The sequence below is a fragment of the Amphiura filiformis genome, chromosome 14 (assembly GCF_039555335.1).
Source record: "Amphiura filiformis chromosome 14, Afil_fr2py, whole genome shotgun sequence".
NCBI lineage: Eukaryota > Metazoa > Echinodermata > Ophiuroidea > Amphilepidida > Amphiuridae > Amphiura > Amphiura filiformis.
Genome location: NC_092641.1, coordinates 15,567,330 through 15,584,430, shown reverse-complemented (window position 1 = coordinate 15,584,430; position 17,101 = coordinate 15,567,330).

The following is a 17,101-nucleotide window of genomic DNA, read 5'->3' as shown; positions in this document are numbered from 1 at the left end:
AATTTGTGATGTTATTAATGTTTAAAATATTGTCTGATAGATTCAGATCGAAATATAACTGGCATCTTGTATTTTTTGAGACATTTTTCAAGGTAATTCCTACTCTCAACATTGTGAATAATATTTTGAAAGTCCGATATCTCGATTTCCAATTTTATTATTATAACTTACAAACTCAATATCTTCGCTTAGGAATGTCCGATTTCATTGGGGAAAACGGCGTTGTGGAGCAAAATATCTCTATATTTAAGATATGTTAAAACCTCAAAATTGTTAACCTGCCCAAAAGTGTCTCCTTTTGACATGACACATCACAATTCTTAATTCTTATCGTTGTAACTGGATATCTGTCAAAGATTTTGCTTTCTGCCTTTGAACCCATCTTAGCTCAAAATTGAGCTATAATGTCATCAATCAATATTTCTATATAAATTATTTAAACATATCACAGCTAGTCCAAATTGACCATTACCGCCATTGTTTCCGTCTGTGTCCATGTTGAACTGTCCTAGTTTGCTACCAATTAAGTAAGACACAGGAAACTATAGTACCATCATGTATTGCTTACTGTAAGTCATCAAGGGAGTTTCATTGTTAGGCTGGAGATAAAGCGACAAAAACACTGTTTTATGGACGAACAAGCTTTTCAAGTAGGGTCAGTCGTTCTGGATTTTTTTATGGAGGGTAAACGACCATAAAATATCACTGAAAGTTTGAAAAATCTGGCAAAATTTGATGTTTTTTGTCTGTGTTTTTGGTAAACATATTTTGAAAATGCGTGAATTAAAAAGAAATATTCAAAATCAATCAATTTTGGCCAAAAAATGGCTGATTTTTTAGCAAATTAAAAAATAAAAACAAAACAAAAAATGTCCTACAAAATTTCTGGAATTTATGCATCCTAACATGGGGTGTTGTTTAAAAGGTTACACTAGTAACTTGTTTCAAATTTACCTAACCATTTAAATATTTACAAAAAGATAAAAAAAAGGTAAAATTTTGCACAAATCATGAATAGTTTGAAGTTAGAAACATTACTGTGTAAATGTTTAAGCAACCATATTAACAGTGTATTTATGACATATGTGACTGAAAACCACACACAGTTTGCTGCACGCCAACATGTAAAATCCTGGTAAAAAAGAAATGGCAGAGGTACATTCATGTCGTCGTTATTCACAAAACGTAGTCAATGTTTTGCTGTACTGAAAACCCCCTACCCCATCAGCTCACCAGCCATATTCGTTATACTGCGCCATCATTGATTATCGTTATTAAACCATGGCATTCTAATACCGTAAAACAATTTTTTTTACATAAGCAGTCAGAAGCAGTGAATTTTACCCAATTTTGTTTTTAATTGAGGTTGAAGTGCTTTTGAAAAATAATTTTAATTGTCTAAGTACCAACATGCCTAGTATAGGATTAGTCTTATGGTAACTTTAGGATTTTATTATCAACTTACTGGTGTAAATGGAACAAATCCACCTGTCTCTAACACATTAAACACCAGCACCACTTTACCCCCTCTAGGTATGATCACACAGGGAGATTACCTCAAGAGTTAAGTTACCTTTGAGGTAAGATGAATCTCCTTATCACAGACTAGGTATGATCACTTGGGAGATCACCTCAAGAGTTAAGTTACCTTTGAGGTAAGATGAATCTCCTTATCACAGACTAGGTATGATCACATGGAAGATTACCTCAAGAGTTAAGTTACCTTTGAGGTAAGATGAATCTCCTTATCACATGGACTTGTCCACATACACTCTTATCAGGACTGTTTAACATGCTCAATGTTAAATGGTGTTGGTTTAAATGTTCAGTTTTGCTCAAGATTTCTCAATTATTCATTTTTTTTTTAATATTTATTTTGCCCATAGCCCTATATTTATTTCTGGGGGAGGAGAGCATGCAGAAGCTAAAAAGTGGCCTTTTATGACTTTTTTCCCTTCACAAAAGGGGTGATTTTAACATTGTTTCTAAAAGAAAAAAAACACCTTATTAGAATTTTTCCTTGAAGAAAGGGCTGAAAAAAGTGGACTGTTTTTGGATTTGCACTTTGGGAATCGTTGCACCCTCTTGGCCAGCTACATAGCTCTGTCTGTGAGAAGAGTAAGCAAAAGATGATTCTGCTGTTGCATACGTAGGTGAATTGCAATGCGATCCCAGTATGAAGAACTTCCTACAGAGGTACTAACTCTGAAGGATTGCTTAGAGGTAATGTGCTACCACAGAACCTCCATAGTGCAGTCTGATTTGTTAATCTAATTCATGTTCTAGAGGTAGCTTATCTACCTCAGAGGTAGATTCTACCTCTAGTGTCATCTGAACATGCCTTTTGCAGAATTGCTTTGAGGCAATAAGCTATCACAGACATCGCTGAGGTAAAGATCAAGTTTGTTAACCCCAAATCGTGTTCACACTGGTGTTAACTCTAACCTACCTCAAAGGTCTCTTACCTCTGAGGCAAGTCTTGATTCTAATGCCATCTGAACATGCCTTAAGACAAATTCCAGCAGTGACAATAACAATGCTACCCATCCTTGATAGATACGGGAGGAAATGAAACCAGATTACGATAGATGGGTCTAGTCTTCCATACTCCGCCTCGATAGGCGCGACCCAAATTGAAATGGATACCGTGGTAACAGGAAACGACAGTGATTGGAAACGCTGTGGAACGTAGAAATGAAACGCGTCAAAGTCATGTCAAGATGTGATTTACAACTCATCATGCTAGTGGTAGAAAGTCGTATCTGATTAGGATATAATGTCTCCTCTATGGGACACACTGCACATACAGCACTAGCGATATCCTTAGGCCCTGTTTCTCACATTCCTCACAATCCAGAGGATTCTTGGTTTAGAGCGCATATTCTGGAGTATTCTCAGTTTTGAGGCAGTTCCCAGCCAGTGGGTCAAACTCGGGGTCCCAAGATCACTCGGGGAACCGACCCAGGAATAAGATGGGACATCTGACACAATTTTGTAATGGGATTGTGAATGGTTCGATTCAATGGGGATCAATCACCTTAAAAAGTATCCAAGACATTGCTTCCAGATCATATCAGTGGTGCATCACACCAATACCCATACATTCATAATATCATAGGTAGTTTGTTACAATTCCAAGGTACCCTGATCTGCTAGATCTTTACACATATACATTTTTGCTGGTAAATTGTAAGAGGGTCATTACCAGCCTACAATTTAGTAGCCCAATTGGGCGATTTGTAAGATTTTTCTCACAACTTGTGAACATTTTGAACAATCTGAGCAATTTATCAGTCATCCCCAACCTCTCTTTTGTTGCAAATTTCAATGTACCAAATCTTACAAAAAAGCCAAGTGTTTGATTCTAAAGTATTAACTAGAAGAAAGACAAAATGGAACAGGTGGTATATTAATTTACCATATCTCACTAACACCGTCTGACTGTTTCTGAAAACCGCATTATTATATTATACTTTAACCATTCAAATTATGCAACTCTAGAGGGCGTATGCAAGTACTCCGTTGGAATGATTGAGTGTTATCATAACTGATGATACGGAGCCCTCATCTGAATTAATGCACCATGCGAGATAGAGCTGCCATCATTATATCAATCTAAGCACATATATCCATATCATTGAATGTGAATTGGGCTATTCCATTTAAAATCCACACTACCCCTGTGGAAGATTTAGATAAAGTCTTCCAGAGAGGGAGTACGAGTTTCGAATAGAATAGACAATTGGGTAACTTCCATTTGAAATACTCACTCCAGTTGTGGAAGATATAGGTAAAGTCATAGTGCAGGGGGAGTAGGGGTTTCAAAATGGTTAACCCTGACCAATTACATTTGAAAACCATCCTCCCCCTGTGGAAGATATGTCCAAAACAGGGGTAGTGTGGATTTCAACTGGAATAGCCCAATGCCAGGTATATATATTATGAATACCTTCATGACAAGTTGGGGTCATGTTTTCTGTATATCACAAACTTCTTCCAAATGGAACTACTTTCTGAGTGGATGAATACACTGACACATCACAATCTAGCGCAGCAATTTACTGTAACACAGAATCTTTTTTCCGTTACATAGTGCTGCCCCGTGAGGGACCTAATCAAACCGGACGTGGATCCTCGCAGGAAACTTGTGCGTTCATTAAGGGACAATCGCCACCAAAGGTGGCCGGGGCTCAGTGCACCGATACGGATGCCACACATTGCGATACATCGTTGATAATAATATCTTCCTTTCTGCAACACCAGAACAAGCCAAATGCATCATTATACTCACTACACTATGGTCCTTTAGGGCTAGTACAAGCTTTTCATACCGTAATTGTATATATTCAAGTCTGGCCCTCATACACACATACACCTAAAGTAAACTACTCCATCTACTATATTGAAAACTATTATATACAGGTATGTTCCTTCTCTCTTTCCCTCGCTTGTTTCCGCTGACAATTTTCTCAATGTATGATCCATCAATAAATGATAAGAGAATAATACGCTATGCGTTATTATACAAATACGTTGGTAATTTCCCTCGATAACGAACCCAATTGTTTGCTGTAATAATTTCCCTCGTTGCAAGGTTGATAAGAATTTTATTTATCTCACCTAAGCAGGTATGCGTGACATAATCAAGCAAAATCAGTCGGTTGTCGGATGAAACCAGTTTTGAGGGCTATAGTGGAAGAAGGTCCCATCTGCAATAGCTGTCAAGTATCATGTATGATATAGAATGCAGAAATTGTCAACATATCTTATAGGGCAGCTATCAGTCATTTAGTGCAATAAGGCCCCATCTGTAATAGCTGCCAGGTGCCACATGTACAATATTGAATGCAGAAATTGTCAAAATATCTATAGGGTAGCTATCAGTCATTTGTTGTAGTGAAACCACCTTAAAGGGTTCAGTCCAAGAAGGCCCATCTGTAATAGCTGCCAGGTGTCATATGTGTACAATTTAGAATGCAGAAACTAGCAAATGTCTATAGGGCAGCTATTGTAGGTAGGGCTTTCTTGTACCATATCCCTTGATGTAACCGATGATAAAAGCACAATAGCTGCCAGGTGTCATATAATTATGTATAATATAGAATGCAGAAATTGTCAAATGATTATATGGCAGCTATTGCCGATAGACTTTCTTACATTTTATCCTGTGATGTAACCAATGATAAAAGCACAATAGCTGCCAGGTGTTCATATAGCAAAAACTACAATATAGAATGCAGAAATTGTCAAATGATTATATGGCAGCTATTGCAGATATGGCCTTCTTGTGCTAACCCTCAGTTTCAAATTTTCTTGTTGTTATTCTTGTTCATTTATTAAGCAACATTATTCTAAAACTGTTCTTAAAATTGGACAAGCCATTCCTAAGATGTGATTATTTCCATGTTGCTAAAAATAACGAAAATACAACACCACCATTTGAGAACTTTCTTTTTGTAATATTATCTGAAATTCAATTTACCAACAAATGACTTATTTGGGATGAACCTGTCATAGATTGTATTATGAATTTAATATCAGCTGTATGGTGGCAAGGGTATCAATACCCAATAGAGGAGAATATGTTCTAGATCTATTGAGGAAAACACAAAGCACCGCATACTTGCTGCTCAGATCAGTTATTGATAACAGCGCAAATATTAGGGCTTAGTTAAGCCTTCTTTTTTCTTCACTTCTGTTTAATAATTTAATGCTGTATCTTACGTTTCAATTAAAATATTGTAGTGTGGAGCTAAGAATCAAATAAAAATGCCTTATTGTGTTCTCCCTGATACCATGGACATTGACCCTACTTTTTAACAAAATGTCTGAATGATATAATGCATATTTGCAGCATTGGATATATTTATAAATAAAGCTGCGTTCACACTCCCATCACATTTACATTGCGATGGACAAAAGTACTGTAACTTCTCCGGAATGAAAAAATATGATAACTTTGGGCAAATTGTATAATATTGTCGCACAGCGATGTATTGAAGAGTGTTGAGGACCAGGCAGTGATTTTTGATGCTTTGCCACGTCGCAATGCACAGTGGAGTCTGTACAGCGCTTGAAAGCCAGTGGCGTATCGTCATAGGGGCATGTCCCTCCCAATCGATTGCAAAATTTAGAAAATCTCATAGGAAAATTGCCAAAAAGTGGCTTGTGGCCCCCAATCAGACCCGGTGCCCTCAATCATGGTCGATGCCCCCCCTCCCAATATGATGAACCACGCTACACCACTGCTTGAAAGATCTAATGGATGACTGCTATCACCTTGTTTAAATGTCTGTCTTATAGCGTTATACTGATTTACTGCTCTCAATAATTTTGCAAGAGCTTTCCTAACTCTTCTTTCAAAAGAGTACAGTCTTTGACCATTTGTATTATCCCTTTTGCTTACTATATAAAACTAGTTTACGCAAACTCTATAGTTATTAATTTTGAACAATATTATTATTTCCTCTTTGCTTGATTAGATTTGACTCAATAATGCGTATCTATTTAAAACAAATCCCTGATACATCCAGCCCATCACTTAAGAAATAAGTAACGGTCAATGCTCATTGTCCTATGGCCCAATAACCTAAAAACAGGTGTCACAGTTTATTTCTTCCAAGCCTTGATTGGAATTGCAGTGTCTACTTCCCCACCAAACACAAGTGTGTTTGAAAACATTGTAAAAACATTTTTCAAAATGTTTTAAATGTTTTGTATTAAAGATTGTGCTATTCCAGTTAAAACCATACACCCCATACAACCAAGACATGACCTTAATATTCCACACAGGGAGTGAGAATTTATAATGGAATTACCAGAATGGGTGACTCCTTTGAAATCTACACCACCTGTGTGGGAGATTATGGTCATGTCTTCCATAGGGGGGTGTATTGATTTCAAATGGAATTGCCCAATTTGTGGTCTGCTTTAACTGAGACCACACCAGTTTCACACTTTATACCGGTGGACTAAGAGCTAAATCATTGAAGACTCGTGTAAGTATTCTTTTCACTCAAATGGTATCCTATCTTTACCTGGTAGATGACATAAAGCATACCTGAAGCCCTACATCAAGTATTTGTACTGGGCACCATTGATTAGACACAAATTAACAACTAATATATTAGATACCCAGGTTTATGCCCAACTATCAGGTGTCAATGTATGGCTATACATGACATTGACAGATGACCATACGCTTTGGTGTCTACTAAACCCTATATCTATCAATTGGTCAGTCCAATTGATGTTAGATGAGTCATCAAATGATATAAAGATACAGGGTTTTGTAATATGTGAATTAATAAGTTGACAATTATCACAGGTTAAGAAATGGATGGTATAATGACATGACAGGTGGTGGCAATGACATGCTGTATACTAGTATGTCAGGGTTATGAAGCAAACTTTAACTTAGAGTTAAAAGTTAAAACTTCTAAGAAGCTCTTTCAAGACATGGACATGGTTTGAAAAACTTGTACAACTTTGTGTGTTTATACTAGGTTTGTGCTCAATAAACTAAAAGCCAACCTGGGGGCTGTTTTGCTACAATGCACTCAAAGTAGCTGATTTTGCAGAAACCTCAGGACAAACCATTGTATACTGCAAGAGTGATAGTGTAGATCTGCTATCTACTGAAGATAGCAATACAATAATGCATTTTTGTGTGTACAAATACCAGCTGTATCATTATACCAATTTACATGATTGTAAAGGGTGTCTCCGATGAAGTAAAGTCTAACACATATGTGATGATTTCTACTTTAATCCCATGTTTTGGATTATATTACTGCATCAGCATTTGCATTTCCTAGATGTAGCTTTGGTCAGATAAACAAATGTTGTCTTTAGTTTGTTTTAAAACCTTACCTATAAAATTGTGGACATTGTACATTGTATATAGTAAAGTTGGATACAGCCTTCTACCATGACCATGATTATATGAATGAGCAGCGTGGCTATATACCCAGTCCTACTGCAAGGACACTGGGTTTGTAATAGCCTTACATAGTAATTGACATTGGGTAATCCATGATTGATGCATGGCATAGTTAACCATTTTCAGACCAAGGCGGACGCGTGGACGGACAGAGAATGAATGAGTGAGAGAAGAGCCATTTGGAGGTCAGTGTGTCATTGAACTTGAAGATGCACTAGGATCCACAACATCCTCATCTATCCATGGCACAGTCCTTTAACCCCAATACATTTGTACATTCATTGAATGACCTTTTAAAATCTGGGTACAAAAACTCATACTCTGCAGCTTGAGGTCAAATTTTGCACTATGAGTGTTTAATTGAGATTACTGAACTATGCCATTGGGATGAGGCCATTGTGGTTCATAGTGATGCATGTCTGTGGTTTTGAGATGCAGGAGATGGGAGATGGATAAAGAGGTTGTACACATGTGGTTGGGTTAAGTGCTGTCTTCAGTAGATAGCAAATTGTGTTGAACATGGATAGACCTGTGTCTTGGTTGGGTTAAGGGGGTGCTACACCCCTGCCCAAATTTGTGCCTATTTTGCCTTGAGTTGCTGAATTTTCAGTGCAGTAGTTGTAGTCCTTGCCCCTATAATATATATATATCTTACTTGTCACCAATGCGCTATAATTTTTGAGAAAAATGCAAAAATAGGCACAAAATTGGCCAGTGGTGTAGTACCCCCTTAAGTGCTGTCTTCAGTAGATAGCAAATTGTGTTGAACATGGATAGAGCTGAGTTTTGGTTGGATTAAGTGCTGTCTTCAGTAGATAGCAAATTATGTTGAACATGGATGGATGTTTAGCATGTTCATTTGTTTCTTATTTTTAAGTATGTAATTGCTTCTTTGTTGTTCGTTTGTTTTTCTCTATTTATGATCATCTGTTTATGTTGAGCATCTGTAATTTCCTTTTCACATGTTATCATCATCCTCATCAACATCCTCATCTTCATCATCATCACCATCATCATCATCATTTACATCATAATGCTTGTAAAAACACTTGAATTTGAATATATTCTCAGACAATTTCTGTTGAGTAGGTGCTATCTTCAGTAGATAGCAAGTTTGGGCCCTTTTAATTCTTTCTCTGTATTTATATCTCATTATCTTTTTTTGTTTTTGTTGATGTTTATTCGTATATCTGTGTGTGTCTTCCTTCGTTTTTTTGTTATCCCTGTATATGTTTTTGATCTTACTTCAAGTGTTTTCATTCATTTGTAGTATCAATTTCATCTCTATTATCACATACATCCTATGTGATTGTAATGAAGCGTTTTCTTTGCTGAAATTACATTAAAATGTTATCTAAATATTTACATACAGGAATTGTATTCAAAATGTAAATCAAGATTTGTAACAGATAAATATCTTCAGCATTTACAAGAAAATTGTTATAACATAGTTTTTTCATCTCCACACATTAGAAATGATATCTAAATATTTACATACAGGAATTTTATTTACAAGGTAAATCAAGATTTGCAACAGATAAATGTCTTAAACATTAAAAAAGAATATTATTAGAACAGAGTTTTTCCAATAATTCACATCTCCATATTTTATTCATCTCCGCACATCACTGATTTACATATCATTTATTATAACCAGCATTCCATTAGTACAGCATCATATCAGCAATGATTAGTGATGATACATACTCTCATATTATAATAACTAAGACAAATTTGGTTTTAATTACATCCAATTGACATCGGTGATCACTCAGCCTTGGTATCGGCAAACCACATCAAACAAAATCACCTCCTACCTCAGTATTTATTGGACTGGATCTAATTTGGATTATATCACTTATTAAGTGAAAATAATTCCCAACCTTGGTGTAAAAGAAAAGTGCTCATATACAGTAAGCCAAATAATTAAGGTACCAGTTGTGTTCACCCTTGTATATCCTAAATAAAGACAAATGTGTCAAAATTAAAACAGGCAGCCGATGCCTGTACTCTTTAGCTCTGATTCAAGACCTTATTTGTTGGTTGAGAATTAAAGAAACGGAAGTCCAAAACCTGATGAACATACGAAATAAAAAGTTGCACTTTTGTGTTCTAATCAATGAAAGCATGACGCTAGTTTTTTGTGCTAATCAATGAAAGCACAGCGCTAGTTATCTTGTTCGCGGACGCTTTGTGTACAAATCAATAGGGCATGCAATGTGCCAAACTGCAACTTTTAGATTGGCATCTTCCTTGGGTTTTTGGATCATTGTGTCTTTATTTTTTTAACAATGTCAACGGTACGAATGAGGTATTAAATTCGAGCTAAAAGATGCAGCTATTGGCTGTTGGTTCCAATTATTACATATCTGCCTTTGTTTAGGATATACAGGGGTGAACGTAACTGGTACCTTAATTTGTTGGCTTACTGTATACAAGACCTGTTTAAGTTAATGTTTGTTAACCCCATGAGAACTGCTGTCTTTTTTATGGTGTTCCTGATTGGATAATCATGCAATATATTCATCTGAGTGACCAATTAAAATACAGCTTCTAAATATTTGAGCTCAATCCTGATCAGCCCTATCACCATTCTTACAACATTGCTGATTGGCTCAATAAATCATTATAGTCTCCTTTTAACCAATCAGCAGGTAGTACTCATAGGGTTAAGCTCAACTCATCTTTGTAATTATTGCACTGCAGCAGTAAGATATTTGTTTCAACTGTGAGTAAAGTTTCTTATCTGATGTAATATTTTACTTCTGTATGTTTTTATAGTGAGAATTAAGTTTGATTTAATTTGATTTGTTTTATAATTGTATTCAGAATTTATAATATATAGGAGATATCAAATCCTTTTGAGTAAATTTTATTCTCAAATGAATATAGTTCATTTACAAAGCTAACAACATTTATGAATACATTTTGATTAAAATATCATGAGATGAAAAGTAATCGTCTTCATATGATACAAAAAATCATGCATGTGCATGAATTTTATACTATAATTTGTTCTGGTTTTAAATCTAATTAAAATAATTGCTCTTTCAGTTCTAAGATTGTGTCTTCCCCTCAAAGTGGCAAATATGAAATATATAATGAAAATTTTAAATGTATTAATGTAAGCACAAGTTTGCATTTTAGGGTGAACAATTTTAATAAAATACCTTTAAAAAATGAACATTAAAATATGAGGTTATTTGCTTGCATTTTCATTTTACATTAGTCAAAATGTTTGCAAGCTTCCTTGCCCTTCAGTCAATTGACTCAATCATTCATATGTTTGTTTGTCTTTCTTTCTTCTCTGATTCTGTCTGTCTTCCTCATTTGTTTTGTCTGTCTGTCTGTTTATCCATAACCTGTGCTATTAATTGCTTGTCTTTGTTTGTATGTTTAATTGTCCATCTCTGTACATCACTATATCAATTCTCCTTGTATCATTTACACATTAAATTGATCGGTGCTAGACTACTATTTTTACACAATCCATATATACCGCTGTAACAATCATTAGACAACCACCCTATGGGTATGGTGGTGTGGTATAATCGGATGTTGACCTCATGTAGATCGCTACATCAGGGTCGGCACACTGGTTTCATTTAGTCATTTACCAATGTCAACTTACTGGGGGTAAATGAAGGATTATTGATTGGTCAGAGGGGTAAGGGTTTGATCTACCCCAAGGTCCAGTTGGCTTTTTGATATAGATTTAGGGGTTCAGCTTGACTGGATGGTGGGTTTCAAAAAATGGTCAGTATGATATGGATGTGGATCTGCCTAAGGACTCTTTGATGTACTTATGCACGGTGTGGGTACTTTTGTTAAGGGGTGGTTGGGGAACTAAATGGATAGGGTAAGGGGGAGATAGTGGGTCTTGGCTTGCCCTAAGGTCCCATCTGTGTCTTGTGTCAGCTGTCAAATGTTTTCAAATTAAATCCTTAGATTTCATTATCATTAAACAAAACAAAAAAATATATGGAATCGATGACCAATGTCAAAAAGCCAAAAGCATATTATTCTTTCAAAATATGGTATGGTGCGTGTGATTGAAACAAGAGAATTTCGCATATTTTCAATAAAATTTACATAATTATGTACAACATGTGCAATAAGATGTTTGGAATGAACGAGATGACCTGAAGCAGGTTTGAGGTCCAAGCTATAAAGATGTGGAATAAGACATTTCTTGCCCAACAGGGCAAAGTGATTCTCTTTGTGCTTTGCCCCTACAATTTGGTCTGCACTAGTAAGTTATCCACTGTCTTTATTAAGACAGAAATTCTAAACTTGTTCACCCATCCTGCAGTTGTACTATTGGATATCTCTATGAAAAAAATGCCTAATATTCTTACAATGAAAGGATTGAGAATTTAATTTTGAAACAAATTCATATTTTCTTACAAACTTGAGGTAAGATCACCAACATATATCCTATAATGCTATCTTTAAATTGACGCCCTACTCTTTCCAAGGTAAATTTGTGAAATTATATGATCAAAAGTAGCCTATTATTTACTTATTATATTCTGCATAATTATTTGACATTTTATGATTGTGTATAATTATCTTAAATTGAGAAAAATAGATAGGCCTACGTCAGATTTTACATCCAAATTCTTCATACAGTATTATGGTTAAGTGCATCACAGGTACTCTTAAATCATGTAGCCCATGGATGGAATCTGGTTGTGCATGTCTGAGCGCTTAAGGTTGGCCTATGGTACTCTATAAATGGTTCACTACCCCTCAAAGACAAAAGCGTATCTGTAGTGGTAATAACCGTCTACCTGCTGCTAGGCACGCATGGTCTCTTGTTGTCAACCATCTCCCGACCGACCGTCTCAATGAGCGATGCGGCCCGGCCAGGATTATCAAACGGATTAAAAATGACCAGATGTTTCTGGCGGCATTGAATAAACTTTGTCAGCAGGAGTATGCAGCACACAACGGACAATCACATTCATGTTTTATGTATTGTATTTGGCTGGAGTAAAAAAGAGCATTGCTATGGGTGAGAAAGGGGCTATTCCAGTTGAAGATCATACACCCCTGTATGGAAGATATGACCTTAATCTCCCACACAGGGAGTGTAGATTTCAAATGGGAGTCACCCATTCAGGTAACCTCATTTGAAATTCACACTTCTTGTGAGGAAGATTAAGGTCATGTTTTCCACAGGAGGTGTATGGATTTCATCTGGAATAGCCAAGTGGATGAAATGACGGATGGGAGATGAAGTTGGTTTGCTTGGAGCTAGACTTGTCCTAAAGCTGCTTTATGAGATTTGTTGTGACAAGGAGCTTGTTGTTATTACTTTTTATGTCATTCAACATATTGATCTGAAATTTCTCTACGAAAGAAAATATCTTTTGGGGTTTTAAGTTGCAGATGCTGCAATAGTATTATGGTCTTTGGCCATTATCGTTATGTCAAGGAAGGATACAAGAATCATTTTCCTTATCTGGAAAATTGTTTTTTGTGCATTCAAAATATCATTTCAAATGTTTTACTAGAATAAAAATTGCTTGAAAAATATGAATATTATATAAATTAATTATTTTAAATATTGTTAATGATAACATTATTACAATGATAAAGGAATGGATAATAATTAGATCAATTTTTTCGATAAAGTGTCCCAAAACTGCTCTCAAAAACCAGAAGTTATAATGGTGATTGGGCTTATTCTCCTGGTTGTAAAGAGAGTAGCAATTTAGGAAAATCAGGCAAATGAAACAGTTACAAATGCTTAAGACACCCATAAACAAAGAAAGGGAGGGCGAGTTAGTGTAGTGGTCTTCTGACTCGCTTCTCACCGCTGTGGCCGGGGTTCAGTTCCCCGCGGTGCCACATGTGAGTTTGGTTGCCGATCCATACTCGTCCTCGCAGGTTTTTATCCAGGTGCTCCGATTTTCCTCCTGCATCTAAAATCGGACCTCTTCTCATATCTCTGTCCCGTCATATCCAGATGGCATCCCTTGAATTTAGTCGCCTCTGAGCACTATTGGGCTTTGCCTGGCTTTGGCCGAATGTTATAAATAAAAATAAATAATAAAGATAGTAACGTTATGGTCAAGAATCTTCGAAGATTTCAAATATCAAAGTACACTATTCAATATCTAATAAGCTTTTTCTTTAATCACTTAATTAAAAACATTTTTATATAATTATGTGGGGTATATTTACTAGTCTGTTTTCATTGTATGTCATATGTCTGTTACTCTGATTTTATTAAGTATTTGTTCAGATTTAGAAGATGTGAATTTCTAAAGAGTGAGTAAAAACGCAGCCAATAGAGTTACAGCTATTTCAATTCTGAGCACAAGTGTCCTGGCCACACACTTTGTAAATGTGGTTTTCTTGTTGCCAATTTAACCCTCACTTAACGTGTACATATGCTGTCCATTTAAAACTATTCTTTCTAGAATCTTCAGGATTTTCAGACTTCTACTTTTACCATATTTAAAACATGCATGAAAGATCATTCACTTCAGAACGGACTCATCTAGTATTGCCTCTTGCGGTAAACTTGGTATTCCGAAAGAAATTCGGAAATGTTTTCATCCTCATATGGTGAATTGTGCAAACAGTTTGTAAACATTAAAGGGCATTAAACTCCACAATATACACTTGTAACTATGCACCTGTATACTGAATTCATTGACACTTTTTTCTTGGAAACGTGCGGAGAAACCCTTGTCAACACAGCTTGCTATTCTTCAAGACCTAGATAAAAAATACTTGCTGCTGTATTTCTTTCTTTCCTTTTCTTACCCACTTTCTTGCTCTCTGACTTCTCCTTTGAATTATATAGGACAAATTAAAGTATCAAAATGAAGTTCACTGGAGTGTCTTAATAAGCGCCGATGCTGCTTTGATGCTTGTTATTAATGAGCTGTCAACTAATTCGATAGAATTGAGGGGGTACTACACCCCTGGCCAATTTTGTGCCCATTTTTGCATTTTTCTCAAAAATGATAGCGCATTGGCGACAAGTAAGATATGTATATTTATAGGGGCAAGGACTGCAACTACTGCACTGAAAATTCAGTAACTTAAGGCAAGTATTTATTGATTTATTGATCAAATATTGGGTTTCCCTCATTTTTGACAAATAGGCACAAAATTGACCAGGGGTGTAGTACCCCCTTAACGCTAAATTTATATTAGTCAATATCACTACAGGCACAAATTACTATTTTATCACAATTAACAATAGTAAATTAATTAATTTCATAAATAATAAGGATCGACTAAACATCGATGGTCGATCGATGGATCAAACTAATTTGTTTCTATTGCCTAAGTTTGGTGCACTATCATCACAAGAAATTAGGTGAAATATTTGTGGGTTATACATTATCATGATGGAGGACAAGCATACACTGCAAAGTGAAGGCAAGAATGTGTTATAAACAAAAAGCACAATGATTTATACTAGTGCGCTACGCACAGGCACAACGCCTAGACATTGATCCAGAAGCCTCAGCACACTTAGGTTGTCGCTGACCACTACAGCCCACATCATTCCATAAACCATTTAACAACAACACAGGGACTTTGCAGCTTCAAGAGCGCATACCGTAGATATTCCATGAATGACCATTGCAACCAGGATCATCTCCCCGAGTTTCGTACGGGTTACGAGACAACTGGCAGCAAGTTCCTTGTCCAGGGGAATTTCAAGCTAACTCAATTTTCCATGAGAGTGTACTAGCCACCACCAAGGTTCGATCCCGCAACCTCTTGCACCATAGTCGAACGCCTTATCGATTGAGCTAGCTTGGCTGCATTTACAAAGTGAAGGCAAAATTGTGTTTAGAAAAGTGTTTAATTTATAAACACTGTTTTTGCAGTGATAGGATAATAGAGAAATCCATACACCCCTTATGGAAAACATGACCTTCATTTACCACACAGGGGGTGTAGATTTCAAATGAAGCTACCCAGTCAGGTAACCCCGTTTGAAATTCACACTCCCTGTATGGGAGATTAAGGTCACATATTCCTCAGGAGTGTATGGATTTCAATTGGAATAGCACAGTAAGTGTGAATTCTGTACTTTCAACTCATGTCACTTCAGTTCTGTCCTACAAAAAATGTAAATTTTCGTCCAGACAACAAGCGTCCAAAAGATTTTAGAGCACGATAAGGCATTAAAGATAGTTTCTGTAGGATGAAATCCATTTTAATTGACTGTGTTGCCATGTGTGAACACTAATTCCTCCCATGTGTGGTGCTCTCTGTTCTTTTATGTCCAGCGAATAGATAATCTGGGCCAGGGTCATAGCAGTGCTAATGAGCCAACGTCAAGGTTTACAGCGCCAATCCCGCCCGCTTCCTATTAATAACAATCTCTGAGATGATGGATAGTAGTAGTATACAGAGCGTGATGATGAGAGGCGTGTGTATGATTGAATGGTTGAATGCTTGCTTGATTAAAGTGTCCAAACATTGGTTGTCATGGTATGTGATGCTTATTGATGCAAGATGGGATTGACATTACAGGGATGGTGTTGGAAAATGTGGGGACTTTTGGGTAAAAATTGTGATTTGATAATGTTACGTTGTAAGCCCCTTAGAGCAAATGCTTTGAGGTGTGGATATGTGGGGTGGGACAGGTGGTTGGTTGGTTAAGTTGAGTATTATATCTAAATATGTGGTGATTCAAAATTTGGGTATGACCTCCAAAGTTAATCTTCATGAACTCTTGAGTTTTAGTTCTTACTTACAGTTGGGTGATGTTGCTATCTTCAGTAGATAGCAGGTGTGCAATCATATTCATGGGCAATGTTGCAAGACTAACACATTGACCTCAGGCTTCAAATCTGGTAGTTCTTTGCAAAGCAACACTGAGTAGAAAGTATGGAGACACTTCGAAAAAAGTACTATTACTAGGACTAGCCTTTTTCCACTCCCAGGATGGTCTGAGTAATGTCAACAAAAAATAAGATTACACTATCCAAAGGCTTTAGGCTTTATACCCAGAGAAAAAAACCCATTGCATCTTTCATTTCAAATTTCAGCTAAAGAGAGCAAGTTATCTAACATCATCTAACAACTTTGTATGCCAGCGCAGGTGTTGAATTCTTGTATAGACACTGACTATAGTCCTAAATTACCAAGCAATCTCCCAGCTCTGATCTTAACATT